Source organism: Mus pahari, chromosome 4, assembly GCF_900095145.1.
Source record: "Mus pahari chromosome 4, PAHARI_EIJ_v1.1, whole genome shotgun sequence".
In the NCBI taxonomy this organism is placed as follows: Eukaryota; Metazoa; Chordata; class Mammalia; order Rodentia; family Muridae; genus Mus; species Mus pahari.
Window position 1 is genome coordinate 101518199 of NC_034593.1, and position 17596 is coordinate 101535794.

Below are 17596 nucleotides of genomic sequence, written 5' to 3' on the forward strand. Positions count from 1 at the left end.
CAGAAGACTTGGGAAAACTTTAAATGTACTTCACTGATAGCTGTCTTCTCTGTGATTATAATTACATAGCATCCTGAAAATGCAATACTACTGAGGGTAGAAAAATCATTTGTGTTTAGCCTGTTCCTACTGACAGCTTAAATGTGTTCCAATATGTGGCTGAGTGGCCAGGCTCCTAGCAATAGTATTGACTGAACTGTGTGTGTTATTGAATCCAAAAGATGGCACAAAGTTGGGGAGGGACATATTGGCAAGTATCCCAGGGAATGTTCAGAAGGGGAGAGTTAGGTTGGGTCTGATTGAAATACAACACATACATATTTGAAATTTTCATAGAAAAAAATAACAAGATCCATGTCTAAAACTGAAATTTCTCCAAATTTCAAATTTGTTAGTTATTAAGACTCCATTTATTTCTGTATGAAAATGAATAATTTTCTATTGTAATCTTCTCAAAATGCACGTGGAATTTTCACACAGTTTTACACAACTACATATCTTTAATTCCATATAAGTTATAAGTCGATATTTATACTGAAATGCTCTATGTATTCATATCGCTTATAATTTGTCCAATGTGCATGCATGTCTCAAGATCAGTATAAATACATAGTTCTTCTAAAGAATAGGGCGTCTTACCAACAACTCATGCTTACTACTTAACCTATTTGAGAAATACTTGCAGAATTGTTAGGTGACTTCATAACATTCTTAATAAAACTTGAAAATGCTTCTAAAATATAAAATACAAACAGGATTGAAAGTTCTTTTCTTTCTATTTGTATTAGCAAATCTTGGCCATAAGTTCTATAGAAACCAGCCATTTCTCTCTCTTTCTCTCTCTCTCTCTCTCTCTCTCTCTCTCTCTCTCTCTCTCTCTCTCTCTGCAGTTTAGTTTTATATTTATACACATTTTAGGCTGGATTGTCTACTTGTGATCTACATAAAGTCACATTATCAGCTTATATAAGATGGGAATAGTATGAGTTTCATGCTAATATTTATAAAATATATGTTCTATATAGTGTAGTGACACTTTGATCAAAATATTATTTTTAAGTCAGTTTTGAAGACTACAGCAGATGTAACCCAAACCTGGGTGAGGGGCAAATCACATCGAAATATCCTATGCATGTAATAACTGCAGAATAGGAAGTAGGAAGCGGAAGTAATCAGAAACCCAGAACCTCGCCTATTCTAATGTTCTCTATTTCACCATATTACCGTAGCACACAATTTCCATCCTTATCCCTGACCACAGGAAAATAAGCAGCTAATAGCCTCTGATAAGAGGTACACAGTTTAAATCTTCTGCTCTAATCTGCCCGATCTCAATTTCGTATTTCAAAGATATCACTGTACTGAAGTTGAGTATATGAAGAAACTACACCTTGATTCAAACATACAGTGCCACATCGTTTGCTATGAGGCCCATCTGGGAGAGTTAACTGAAAATTAATACTTCAGGTTTGATAAAATTTCATTATTTTGTTATTATAATTTTTGTACACATGGTCAAGTGGAACCATTGTAATTCTAACATTCACATTTGTTTGAACATATACGTGATAAAAACAATATTCCACATGTTTTGAAACAGAAAAATCTAGAAATATTTTACTCTAACAGCCACTCCCCAGACTAAAATAGAAAAAGACATTGGGGGAGAGAGAGAGAGAGAGAGAGAGAGAGAGAGAGAGAGAGAGAGAGAGAGAGAGAGAGAGAGAGAGAGAGAGAGAGAGAGAGAGAGAGAGAGAGAGAGAGAGAGAGAGAGAGAGAGAGGCAGAGACAGAGAATCCCAAAAGTACCAAATACATATATCTTAAATGAGTTACTTAGTTACAGAGTTCAAACAATATGCAATTAAAAGTACCCATGATTCAGCCAGGTCACATATGGAAATTCAGCATGGCCTTTCATCCCAGGCAGTATGCTACTTACAATTTAAGGGACTGCTATTCCTTGTGAAAGTTCACGCATTTTTGCCTGAATGTGAGTGTCAAAGCTGCTGTCCCACAATGCTCAGAGCAGTCAGAGAAATTTTGAAGGATAAAATTGGGAACTCTGAGCATTTGCAGCCTAAGGCTATGTCACAAAGCAGCCACAACACCACCTTGCCCAGAAACCACAAAACAGTTTAAAAGTCTCATTGTGGGAATAGGGAAAAAAGCCATCAAAAATGTTTGATTTTTAGTGTCTCTGAGTACACAAAAGATAAAAAAAATTGAAATCCAACATTACCATATCAGAAACAATTTGGTGTCTGTATTTCAAAGCCCCCTCTCCTTTCATAAAGAAAACATTAGTGGAAATATCAAGGGAAATGAGTGTCACTCTTCTTTATATATCAGAACATTCTGGAACTCTACAATTGAGTATATCTCTTCATTTAATTTAGAGATCCACCAGTACAGAGATGAAGACTACCGAATGGCTTGCTTTCAAATTTAATGAGATCATTAATAAACCCCTTGCAGTAAGCAGTCCATGTATCTGGTTTCTCGGCATGGCACTTGTGTTGCTTGTTAACTCACAGGGTTCAAATGTACTTATGTTTTGTAGTTTTAGTTTTTCACACAGTTGTTGGAAGCATAGATTCCGTAAACCAAGGATTCTTAAAATTAATCCTGTTTAATAGTTGTCACACTGGAGCTGTTTATTGCTGAGAATTGAAATTGACTGCAGTATCTGTCATCACCAACACACACACACACACATATGTGCATGCTCACATAATGTCCCTTTTCATATCAATACCTCTGTACTTTATTTGACTTCTCATCAAGACTCTATATGCTTGTACTTGTGAGATTCTTGAACCACAAAAATAATAGTGAAATTTAAGTAGAATATATCATATCTTTCTTCTAAGTAAACTAGGAGTGTAACAGCAACCACAAGAAAAAAATGTCAATCCCAGACATCATTGTTTTTATAATCTCGTAGTCTCTCTGAAACTACACATGACAGACCTAACTATATTTCTTAGTGGAAATAGATAATAACAAGAATTTCAGAATTAAAATTTCTATACCAGGAATAGAAAAGACCATAAAAATTAGTAATGAATCCCAGAATGAATGGATTTAGATCAGTCAGCTTTCTGCATATCCAAGCCAAATCTGATTGCATGCATGCTCTGCAGTGAAGACTTAATCCAAACATGGGCTAATGGGAATTGTGGCCAAAGAGGACAGGAGGGCGACTATACTAGAATCTTGGAAAAGTTCCAAGAGCCTTGCAGGGAGCTTGGTACGGATATCTTGAAGCTACCCTGAGATCCAATCTGCTCACTCCAGCACTGAGCCTGTAGTAAAGAATGTGGCCCAAAAAATTAAGATGTCACTATTTTCACTGCTGTGAAAAAATAGGATCAAGACCTTATTCGTCTTTATTTATTCAACAAAGTGTCACTTGGTCACTACCTTGTATCTTTTGTCCTTTTCATGACTGGGTTATAAATTTTCCATCTAATTTAGATTTAAAATATTTAATTCCATAAATAAGTATACATTTGATTTATTTCAAGCCCTCCTGAGACTCCAACTGTATCTTCATTCATATATCTAAAATTCATGACCTCTTAAATATTATTGCTCTACACACACACACACACACACACACACACACACACACACACAAACACACAGGCAAACACACATGCATGTACACATATATTTATATTTGCACCCACATTTCTACATATATTCTAACAATTCCATTTAATGTTGCCCTTGTGAACATGTGTTTTTGAACATTTGTGATCAGGTAACTTATCAGGGTACTTACCTCTAGAGAAAACTAATTTTCTCTCTCTCTCTCTGAAGCCATTAACTGCCTGTAACTTTTCATGTAGATATGAAACCTTATGAATTTTCCTCCCATGCTATTATTCTAGTAACTGATGCTCTCACTGTGTTGTTATTGTTTAGGGAACTATGTTGTTGAAATTCCATAGATACAGCTTCCATCGACTTGCATGTATATTTTCATTCTTTTTTCTGCATCTATTGAGATTATGTCTGTCTCTAAGTTAATTTCTATGATTTATTACATTTATCCATATACAATTTTAAGCTATTATTGTATCTCTAAGGTAGAGTGAATTTGATCTCAGTACATAAACTTGTTGATGCATATTTTATTTTCTTTGCAAGTATTTTGTTGGCAATTTTTACAACTATGTTCATCAGAGTTACTGGTCTTCAGTTTTCTTCTTTTGTTTTTTTGTGTCCAAGTATTCAGACATCTAAACTTGTGTGGAACATGCTCATTGGAACCAGCACAGTGCATTTTCCTGTCTTTGTTATAAAAAAAAAAAAAAAAAAAAAAAAAAACTACCTTTGAAATAAAGAGTTGTGGAATGTTATTCTGCTTTTCTTCCTTTTAAAATTTTGTGCTGGAGAGATGTTTCAGTGGTTAAGAGCACTGGCTGCTTGTTCTTCTAGAGGTCCTAAATTCAATTCCCAGCAACTACATGGTGGCTCACAACCATCTGTAATGGGATCAAATGCCTTCTTCTGGCATTACTGAAGACAGCTACAGTGTACTCATATAAATGAAATAAATAAAACTTGAACAAAATAGTTTATGGTGTTTGGTGTAGATCTTTTAAAATTCTTGTAGAATCTGCCTTGCAGATTATGGCTCTGGTCTCTTTTTAATCCTAAGGAATTTTGTAACTGTTTCTATCTATATATTTGTTGTGTTTCTGTACCCTTATAAGGATAATTTTGGTAGTTCACAAATATCTAGAAACTCCTCCTACTACCTTAATTGAATATTGCTTTTTAAAGAACTGCTTTAAATATTCTGAATTTATTTTACGCATGTGTTAATTTTTCCCTGTTCATTTCTGATTCTATTAATAGGAAATAGATTTAGGCAGAGGGAACCTTAAATCTCAGAAAAAAAGATATTAAGGAAAAAAATGGGAAAATGAAAAGACCTGTCTTGTGAATTATTTTTTTAAATAAATCAATAAATGAAAATGACAATTATACTGAAAGCAACTTGTAGATTCAATCCAGTTTCAACAAAATCCTCACAAAATTATTCATAAAAGTAGAAAACGGTGTCATACAATACATATTGAATCACAAAGTACACCTGTCAAAAATGTAATCATGGAAAAAAGAATAATGATGAAAAGATTAAGACTACAGGTTTTTAAATTTGTTACAGGACCACAGTAGTGAAAACAGTGTGGTACTGGTACAAAAACTGACATGTATGCCAACCCAGCAACATAGGAGACCCAAACATGCATGTGCAAAACTCTTAACATTGGATATTTGGTTAAATGCCATAACGTGCACTGGAGGAAAGTAAGCATCTTATAGTGTTTGTGATGTGAAATCTACATATGTACATGTAAAAGAATTAAGTGATACTTATATCTGCCATCCTGCATTAAAATTAACTCCAAACTGAAGAAAGCATCAGTGTTCAAATGTAATAATGACACCACTAGAAACAATAATTGGCAATACCAGTAGTAGGAAAGGACTCTATGTAAAGGACTCCATGTACTAAGGAATTAAAGTTAATACTTGTCAAGTGGGTTCACATAAAGCAACGGAAGCACACAGTCTAGGGACGAACTTTTACCAGTTATACCTCTTGTGAACAATTAATAAGTAGAAAATATAAAGACCTAAAAAAGACAAGCAATAAGATAAATGACCCAATTAAAATGGGGCTATGGATCTGAATAGAGAAGTTTCAACAATTATATAAAAGAGCATAGATATATTAAAAAAAAAAAAAAAACCAAAAACATACAATGGAAAAAACAAAGCATCTTCAAGAAATAGTGCTGGTCTAACTGTCAGTAAAAGAATGAAAATAGATCCATATTTATTACTCTGCAGTAAACTCAAGTCCAATTGGATCAAGGGTATCAACATAATATCAGATACACTGAATCAAATAGAAGAGAAAGTGAGAAAGAGCCTCTAACTCATTGGCACAGGGGGAAATTTTCTAAACAGTATTCCAATGGCTCAGATTCTAAATTCAAGAACTGATAAGTGGGACATCATGAAACTGAAAAGCTTCTGAACAGCAAAAGACACAATCAGTAAGAAAAATCAGCAACATACAGGTTGCAAAAAAATGTCACTAACCCTACATGTGGCTAATACAAAAATGTCAAGAATTTAGACTTCAGAAACCACAAACCCCATGTAAAAAATGGAGTACAGAGCTGAACTGAGAATTCTCAACTGAGGGATCTCAAATGGCCAAGAGGCATTTAAAGACGTGGTCAAAGGCCTTAGTCATCAGGGAAATGGAAATCAAAAGTCTCCTGAAATTCCACTGTATTCCAATCAGAATAGTGAAAAAGTGAAAGCTCAGGTGAAAGCATGTGCTGGCAAGGATGTGGAGAAAGGGGAACACTCCTGCATTGCTGGTGGGATTGTAAATTGGTATGAGCACTCTGGAAATCAATCTGGAAGTTCCTCAGAAAACTGGAAGTAGACCTACCTAAAGACTCAACTATACCACTCTTGAGCTTACACCCAAAAGATGCCCCACCATAACACCGGTACACATGTTCCATGTTGTTCTTTGCAGCCTTATTTGTAGTAGCCAGAAAGTAGAAACAACCCCGAAGTTCCTCAACTGAAGAATAGATACAGTAAATGTGGTTCACTTATACAATGGAATACTTTTCAGCAATTAAGGAGGACATCATGAGTTTTGCAAGTAAATTGAAAATATCCTGAGTGTGGTAAACCAGACTCAAAAAGACATACATGTCATGTACTAACTAATAAGTAGATATTAGCTAAAAAGTGCAGAATACCTAGAATACAACCCAGAGAATTTAAGAAGTTTTACAAGGAGAAAGGCCTCCTGGGGATGCTTCAACCCCACAGAGTAATGGGCAAAAAATAATTACATGATCCAGAGGGGTCAGGGACTCCCATCGGATGGGAGGGGGAAAGCTAAACAGGAGCAGGTATGGCAGGGGGCAGAAGAGAAGCTTAGAGTCCCATCAGAATGAATGGAAATATACAGGCTCAGAAGGTGGGAAGTGAGGAGACCCTCTATAAAGTACCAGAAACCTGGAAGGAGAGAGACTCTCAGGACTCAATTAGAGTGACCATAGATAAAATTTTCAACAGTGGGGAGAGGGAAATCAGAGTCTACCTCAGGTAGGTCAACAGAGCCTCAAGAGTTGGGATGGTGTTATCAACCCACAGTCAAAATTTCTGACCCAGAAGTGTTCCTCTCCAAAAATCCTAAAGGGACAAAAACAGAATCGACAAAGGGCAATGGAGAACATTCTGATTCCTGCTATATGAGAAGTTTACAAGTGTTAGTTTACAAACTAGAAGCACTAACATGCATATTCTTATGAAACTACAAGAGTGAAGAAAGGAAATCTCAATGGAAAGGTATTTATAAACCATAGTGGTGTCTCACAAAAAGATAACAGTGAGTTAAATGCACAAACATAGATCAGGAAAATGTAGTTCTATTCCACAACTAAGACTGAGACTCTTAGCCAGACATGGTGGCGCATACCTTCAATCCCAGCACTCGGGAGGCAGAGGCAGGTGGATTTCTGAGTTCAAGGCCAACCTGGTCTACAGAGTGAGTTCCAGGACAGCCAGAACTGCACAGAGAAACCCTGTCTCGAGAAAAAAAAAAAAGACTGAGACCCTTGACCTAGTGAATGTTTCAGTTTTATATAAAACAGATGATGGCATGCATAAGTAGAAGTTGCAACACTGACTTCAATATATTTCCCAGAGAGATGCAACCACAGTATCTCCATAGACTCCGAGACTTTTTGCTGAAATGTTCCAGAAAGACACTAATCTCTTGATATGGAGAGATACCTTAGCTAAGAGCACTTGGTATTCTCAAAAGACTGGTTTCATTTCCCAGCACACACATCATCTGTTCACAAGTAGTTGTAAACCCAGAACAGGGGAGCCAATAATTTCATTTGGCTTATAAAGTTACTCCCATATGCACACACCAAAATACACAGTCAGATGAACATGCACACAAATCGGAAATCAAATAAAGCAATAAATAGATGCTATTCCTCCCATTATTATTTATGATTATTTCAGTGTTTTGGTTTCATCAGTGTTTCTGGGGCGGGCATATATTTTACTCAATGACAAAGTGTCTTTAAATCAAATTTGATTTAGTAGAGTTATTACAGGGTTAAATTGTATTTTATCATGAAGAAGGAGGTATATGTAAATAGAATGAGCTGCTTATGGAGGGCTGGCTTGAATAGGGCAGTCTTGGAAAACATCCATGAAGTGGACAGTTTGGACACCCAGACGCTGAAGAATATCAAGGAAGAAACAGAAAAAGTAAGTACATCTTCCAGGAGAGAGAAGCCAAAGGATGGTCATAAACTACAATTTCAGGAAGCTTAGAAAAATAAAAATCTTAGTTATTATGAATATTAAATCTAAATAAACCACAGTATTGTCACAGGTAGTCAATATTTAATTCACAATCTTTTATAATTATTATATTCATAATTTAAAAATAAATACATATCTTATAGGTAATACATATAGATATATAAATATATACATAGTTATAATTAATTGGTATGAGATATCTAATCACAGTGCTTACAACAACATCCACTCAAAATGGCAATATGGTACTGGTGCCTTAATTATCTCTAAATAATGAGTCCCATTTAGTGAGTGGCATTCTCAGGCTTTTGTGACCAAGAGAAGTTTTCTGGAGTTCTATCTTTGGGTGCTTATCATTTCTATATTCATATTTCTGGTTACAGATGGTATATCCTTAGCTCTTGAGCCACAGTGCCAAAATAATGAGACAGAAACCTTGTAAAAGAGACTTTGAAGTGTTTGTACGCACACCTGGCATCTTAGCTTCACATGTGTCATGGGGAGGAAACGACTCTGGGAGGATTTTAATTTGACAGGAACCCTCTACTTGCTTATTCATGCCAAGTTCAAAGATCCAAGGCCATTCTACTGAATGAATGTAATTTGAGTTTATTCTAATATTAACTCTGCCAAAATGTGTATTAATTTAACAGTCAGTGTAGCTTTAAGTAATAGTGAGACTTTCATGAAACTTTTCATAAAATACTTTGACTGGTAATATAGATCACTAGGGCAAATTATTTTAGTGTTTTCATTATTTACACTCAAGGAATATATGACTTCCAGTTTCTATCTGTGTACCAGAGCTGACCCTGTGCCACAGATCTCCATGGTCCTGCAGGGTGACAACTGGCCTCTCAGGAGTGCTGACACACCTGTGAGCAGAGGTAGCACCGCTACTTCTGCTTATTCCTTTTTTTGATTTTTAATTATATTTTTTACACACTCAATTTTATCCCTCCCATGAAGTCTATACTTTTCTCTAATGATAGAATGAAAACCTATTACATAAGGGTCCTCAACATAATTTCGTAAACTGATTTAATTTCTCACAGAAACAGCATCCTTACTGTCTGGAATGGTGGTTTTATAATCATCTACTTCCCTATAAACTGGCCTTATGCATTGTCAGGGTTTTTTTTTTTTAATATTCTACACAGAAGTTCAAAAAAATAGAGAGCAAGTTTTGTAGTGGCTGTATTTAATAAACATGAGAGCAGGAACAATGGAGAGGTGAATAGTAGGCTACAGGTGAATTTGGACATGAAAATATTGGGTATTCTAATTATGGAGGTAAGATGGATAAATATAGAAGAATGAGGAAATGGGTAAAATAACATTTTGGGTGTCTGAGAAATGTTCATAACAAAGTCATATTATTACCTATCTATCTAAGAACACATAAACATGTAATTTTTTTATCTTGGCTGATAATACTCACTCTAAGAGCCCATAATAATCTAACAAAATCTCCCAACATCAGGCAAGGAAAGCTCATCTTAGTGTTTTGGTGAAAGTTGTTTAAAAACATCACCTAGTCCCAAAAGTTACATTTATAAAATCTTCCTATATTTAAGATTAAAAGGATATTGGAGAAGAAGGGGGAGAATGATCGTAAGAACCAGAGGATCAAGGAGTATGCTGTGAGATTGTTTCTCTTAGTAACCTCAGAAGCTGCATCCATAAAGTCTCCCCAAAATTAATCCCTATACATGAGGTGAGTAAGTATAACAGTAATTCAGGTGCCAATGTGGACAAGAGATTTCCCATAAGTCCTCTACCCTACAACTAGGGAATGCTGAGATGGGGAGAAATAGTCTTCTCCAAGGGATGCTCATCCGTTAGTTATACAAAACAAAGTGGTCAGCCCCCAATGCGTGCAAGTGTAGTATATAGACTGAGGGGGGTTATTTTAAGGAATATGCATATATGTACATGTGCACATATTCATTTAGCTATAATTTATGATAAAGGAGTCTATTAATTTCAAAGAGAAAAAGATGCGATATATGGAAGGGTTTGGAGTCAGGAAAGGTATAAGGAAAATGATGTAATTATATTAAATCTCAAAAATAAAAGAAATACAGTTATTTAAGATCAAGTAAAAAATATAAAAAAGACATGGAATCCAGAAATCTGTTCATTTAGAGAGTAAATAATTGAAAATCATTGGTAGATATATGAGAGTAAATGTTTAAACAGTTTGTAAATTCATTCTAAGCACACTTTAGATTTGTATTCATATTCTATCATTTAAGAAAGAATTAAACTCCAAATATTTTTCACATGATTCCAGTCCCACTCTTATTTTTTATCAATTCCTATAAAAATATTATGCTGATTTTGTGCACCAAAAGTTCCTACATATGTGATTTTTAGATCAAGCAGATGTATGCATTAGAATTGAATCCTTTAAAAATACATGATATGTGATGTTTCATATAAGGTTGTTTTGTGCATTGCAATAACAAACATAAGGCATTTATAGAACTTCCCTTCTGTGATACCCTCTCACCCTCACCCCAAAAGAGAAGTGATTCTTTCCTGGGCATTCTGTGCCACTTAACAGTGCTTTATTCCTTTGTTGCTCTTAGTACTGTTTCATGTGCAAGTATTGCAGTGTTTATACAGACCAAATTTATCCCAAAAAGTCAGAGATTTGTCTCTGTCTTATTTCACAGTGATTAGTAATTTAAGTTAAATTCTCTCCTATGAACTTAATTCTTTTTTGAAAATAGTTTTTTTCTCATGCAATATATCCTGATTATAGTTTCCCCTTCGCCACTTTCCTCTCTCTTCTTGACCTCTCTTCTCCTCCCTTTCTATCCACACCCTTTCTGTCTCAGCAAACAAACAGGCATAAAGTAATAATTACAAAACAAAATGACGTTAATTTATTTAGACATGATTTCTGATAGTTTTAGCATTCTTTGTTGTCCATGATTATCTTCTTACAGTCTCTATTTCTTATTTCTGAAACTATGACTTCATACCCTTATGTAATCAAGTAAATAAAAGCACCCTTCTTTGTGTGTATTATTATGATACAATATATCACAATGTATCAAGGACTTTCTTTTTCTGAAGTTCCCTAAAACTATTACATATAACTTAAATATAGGGCTACAAGCTGTTTGATCATTCCATGAAAATCATGGAAATATTTAAAATAAAGAACATTTCAAATTAAATAATATTAGTTAATAGATGGGAAGCTGGTAGAGATTGTAGATTTATTCATTGGTATGATTATTTAATACATTTTAATTTAAAGTATAAGCATAAAATCAAACATAGTAATTAACATGTTACATATTCATTTACAAATTCATTCTCAATGCAAATCTGAGAGTGCCATGTTTCTCTGCATTTATCAAAATTTCTATCTCTCCTATCTATCTATCTATCTATCTATCTATCTATCTATCTATCTATCTATCTATCTATCCATCCATCCATCTATCTATCTATCTACCTTCCTATATCTATCATATAACTATATACATATATATGTACAACACACACACACACACATACACACACACACACACACACACACACACACACACACATTGTACTAGGAGTTCAGGAGCATATACTTTTATTCTTGTATAAACACAGAGTTACATTTTTGGAATGGAAAATAATGTGACAACTTTATTTCTTTAGACTTTTACTTAACTTGTGATTTTATTAATAATTAGAACCCCAAACTTATGTGTGTAGTCTATCATCACACATATGTTTAACACTTTCGTTGACCATCCCATCTTCATTATTCTTCATTAACAGGCTGGGTCTCATGAAAAACACTCCTGGGAGTCGTCTGGAATACTATTCACTTAAAATTTTAATTACTTCTAGTAGAGTTCTGTAAAGAGTAAAATATTGTTTAGGGGTGCAGAATAAATTGTTAAGAGCCAAATAAAGGCTGCTACATAATTCAAAATGTGTTTGGATATCATTTTCTACTTGCCTAAAAATTTATGTGGTACTCTTGCCGTTTCTTGTGTTTCTGAGCTGCTCGCCTTTCAATAATGAAAAAGTTAAAAGTAGAACAGGTGTGCAAACCTGACCCTTAAATCAACTCCACTTTCTGAAATCAGTTTCTCCATCCCTAGAAGGAGGAAGCATGAATGCAGGAGCACAAAACAAATACATTTTAGCTTTTTAGCTTATTAATATTATTTTGCCAAAAGGCATTAAAAACTAAAACTTTCTTATTATTATTTACATTTATATCTCTCCTGGATCTCAGTACTCTGCATGCAAATACTATTTACTTAAGCATTGTTACTATTATTTCTGCTTCTACTTAATAATCTATAGGATCATCTTATTTTATATTTGATTTAAATATTATAAGTGTGCAGTAAACCAGTATACACTAAATCATGCACATGTAATCCAAACACTATAAACTTGATAGCCACTAACTATTGATTGATTTAGATAATCCAATTAGGAAGTAATCACATATGCTTAGTAAAATCTAGTTACAATTTTTAGGATATATTGTTAAGAAGATTAAGCTTGAGTAGTTATAAATAAATAGTCACTTGAAAATATTTTAGATGTGTTTAAAATATCATGAATTCACTTTTATATGTTTTTAACTGTTCTTTATAAATATATCCATGTTTAGCTTTTCTTGCGAAAGGAAACACATACGTTCATCAGGTAAGAATCATCAATTGTTTGGTTTTGTCAATAAAATGTTAATAGATATATGAATAAAGGAAACTATAAAAATGTCCATTGAAGAAAATAAGATATTTTTGAGATTTATCATCAGATTTTTCTTGGATGGTAGTGCCCCACTGAAGGAACAAATTTTAATGCATAATATGATACTTTATTTAATAATATTCTATTAATTTATCAACATAAAATACATATTTCATGCTTAGATAATGTACAGTTTATTTATTAGAAACCTTTGAAATATACTTATAAATATCTCTTAAAAATCATAAAAATGTTATGTAAACCAAAAAGTAACTGATGAGAAATTATCTTCTAATACTTTAAAATTTCTACTTAGAACATGTTAAGTTTTAATGTAATTGATACTAAATTATATATTCCTTAGCATATTGAGCTGAGTCAATTTCAACTTAATATATTCTTTGAAAGCACACATTATTCATCTTTATGAATCTGGAAAAAATAGGAAATCATGTACAATAATTTAGACATAAAACCAAAAGCAATATGATTAATTTTTCACTGAATAATTAGCTTATGAAATTAAGAGCAAAATATGAACGTAATTTTAATATATTCTTTCTTTTGAAAATAATATATAATTTAGAATGTAAGATTAAAGGAGTAAAAACAATTGCTAAAATATATACAAAAAAGTTTTTTTTCTAAAAAAAAAAAAAAGGTGTACAACGGTTTCATCTAGTTTTGTGAATGTATTCATTTTTAAAATAGAGAAGACTTAGGTTGTAATGCATGTCCCCAAGCTTTGACATGGACATGGGCATGTTAATGAAACAATAGGGTGACCTGAAACATACCATGGATCCTTGTCCATGAGAATACAATGAGAAAATATATATGTTGATAGCCAGGGATTTTATAATAGAACCAGTATCTTGTAATTGTGGGCTTCTCCACCCATGCCGGAGTTCCTAAAATAGCAACTCTGAGACTTAGTATTTCATGAATAAATACCTAGGCCAAAAGCTTTGGCTTGTTTCCCAAGTAGTTTATAACTTAATTATTCATTTATTCTATTCTAAGTCACAGCACCAAGTTGGTTACCTCTCCTCAGTTTCATATGATCTGCTTCTTCATTACTAGGGATAAATCTTTTCAAGTGCCTGACTCTATCCAAGAATTTATTTCTCTCTGCCAGAGCTCCCACCTGTTATTTCCTGCCTATGCTAGTAGAGCAACACCTTTTCCTGACAGGTGATACTTCCATACATTCCACAGGAGATTCACTTACACTAACATTTTCCTAGAAGCAAAGAAGTACAATTACCAGAGCCTCAGCTGACATTCCATCTATCCACTCACTATTGCCTGTCTATTGGTTGTCATGTTATTGGTTGTGATACCTGATTTTATGGGAAATCATAGGTTAAGTGAATGTGTTTATACGACTTATGTGACATTATTGCCATACTAACGTAGGCCAGGAATGTGAAACAGATACTCTGCATTACCTATAATTCTATAAATAGCCCATTGGTTAATGTTCTGAAAGTAAAAAGAATTGTTACTTTGTTGGTGAATTATAAAAATAAGTGAATGGTCAATTGTTCTAGGAAAATTCATACAACACCTTTGGGTATCTATGTTATATATGAATCTATAAACTTTATCCTCTGGTTTGATCACTGATAAAATGATATTACTGAGGCAAAGCAACTTTGAAAATAGTGCTGCCTTTCAAATCCATAAATTCGTCTTCCATAAATATTTGTTTCCTTCTTTTTGTAATCTCATAACTCTTTTTTGACATTGTGATTTAATTGGGAGGAAATGGGGGATTTACTTAATTAAGCCCATGCCCAGGCTTCTCAGTAACACTTGGAGAAAAAGAAAGTGCTTTTTTCTCTGATTCAAAATAAAACAAAATGACCTTATCAACAACTTGACAACCAATTTTACCAGGTAAAATTTTATTTTCAGATCTTTACTTTGAGTTCTATGCTTCTTAAAAGGATAATGTCATATTCTTTGCATAGTAAATAAAACCACTATATTGAAAATCCGTAAAAATAATATCAACAGTACTAAATCAGTAAATTTATCTTAAGAACATATATAGTTTATGAACCTATTACAAATTTTAAACAATTTCCTTGAATTTCTGAGTTTTGCAAAATAATTTAGAAAAACTATGTAGCAAATGAAATATTAAGCCATTTATTTAGTTAAGTAGAAAAAAAGCAAAACCATGGAGAATGCTAAAGTTTTTCACATATGACACTGGACATTACTTTTCATGATTTACAGGTATTCGCAAGATTCTTCTAATGTATCATCATTTTCCTAGCCCCCATGCACTATAGACTACATTTGTAATGGTGTAGATGGGGAATGAAATAACTAAAATGGTCACTAATATACAAATCAATATCATTTCTGAGTACTGTAGATGAAAATTAAGGAACAGCATGCAGTAAACATCTAATAGAAAAAAATCATCACAAAGACCAGTTGATACTCAAGCACTGTTTTACAGCTTTTCCTAACTTCAATCCCAGTCTTACAAGGACACAAGGTTGTGGAGACAGCTGATTCCTAGTTCTTTCTCACAGCACAATAAATGATTCCTTGCCTTACTCTCATTTAATCTGTAACTTCTCAAATATCCTTTGACTACCTAGATTGACTCAGAAACTAGCGATCTGACAAATGATTACTAGTGATGGAAACCAGAACACACTTCAGATCTCAAGCAGAAAATCACAACAGTAATGTTAGGCCCTACAGTACATGAGAGAACATGAAGTCTGTTTTCCCAAGAGAATTGGGATACAAAGTATTGGACAGATTATATCCCTGCCCCTTAGTGAGATACAATATTGGTGTACTGGTTAGTTTTGTGTCAACTTGACACAAGCTGAAGTTATCACAGAGAAAGGAGCTTCAGTTGGGGAAATGCCTCCCTGAGATCCAGCTGTAAGGCATTTTCTCAATTAGTGATCAAGAAGGGAGGTCCCCCTTGTGGGTGGTGCCATCTCTGGGCTGGTAGTCTTGGGTTTATAAGAGAGCAGGCTGAGCAAGCCAGGGGAGGCAAGCCAGTGAAGAACATTCCTCCATGGCTTCTGCATCAGTTCATGCTTCCTGCCCTGCTTGAGTTCCAGTCCTGACTTCCTTCAGTGATGAACAGCAATGTGGAAGTGTAAGCCAAATAAACCCTTTCCTCCCCAACTTGCTTCTGGGTTATGATGTTTGTGCAGGAATAGAAACCCTGACTAAGATAATTGGTAACTTTCTTGTTGCATTTTTATGGTTTATATGTAAAGCTTAAAGTGACAAAAAGAAAGAAAAGATAAAAATACTGAGAAGAAACAGAAAAGGGTATGTCAGTGAAATGAAAATTATTACAAAACAATGAATAAAATAGAATAAATGCACAGTACTGATATGTCCACAGGACTGCTGAGAGCATTTGAGAATCTACTTACTTATCAGCTTAATCAAGGTCTTCTACACAGAAACTTTCTGGAAGAAATGGAGATTTTCACAAATTTCAAATAAAATATAGAATCATGACCTGGTCAAGGAAAAATAAATTTCAAGATTCTAACCTTAAATAAATACAAACTGAAACATTAGTAAACTCTCCAGAACATCTGGCTTTAATTTCTTTACTTAAGAAAATACAAACAGAATTAAATAAAAAATCAGGGACAGACATAGTTCATCGACAAATGGATGTCAGTGAAGACATAGACATTATTAAAAATACCAGAAATTCTAAAGTGGGAAATTATACTATCTGAACTTAAAAAAAAATCACTAGATTAGAAGAACAGATGATATTATCAGAGAAAGAAATGTACAGATTTGAAGGTAGGTTTCTTAAAATTAGTATCAGTAAAGAAAATGAATTTAAAAATTGACTGATGTTTATACAACATACAACATTGTCAAGTGGATAAATGTATATGCACTATTGATATTTTGCAGAAGAAATTATAAAGACAAATGGTATCAGCATAGGTAAATAATCAATAATAGAAAATATTCAGTATCAAAGGAAATAATTGTGTATGTACTGGGAAAAAGTCAAACAGGAGAACTAATAAACACTAAGATAATAAACTCTGAAAGCTGCAAACTGAGATACACTTTAATCAAACTGTCAAAGTTGAAAAGAACAGCTAGACAATATGGAAGTGAGCAAGATGGAAACAATTCAATACATATTAAAGATATTAAACAAGGATGTGAAACATTTTTTCAAAAGAAATTGCTGAAAGTAAGAAAGTGTTTCACTTAAAGTGATAAAAGTAGCATAAAGAGGGCTATCATCAAAACTAATGTTTCCTCATAATGTAGTCTCAAACAAGAAATGGAGAAGTTTTCTGATAAACACAACCTCATTTTTTTGTTATTATGCATCTAACCAGGGTAACAGTGTTTGCATATATTTTGGAGGGAGAAGCAGACACAGGAAGGCTCACATAACCCCGAGTCATTATGTCAGGCTTTTTGGTGATGTT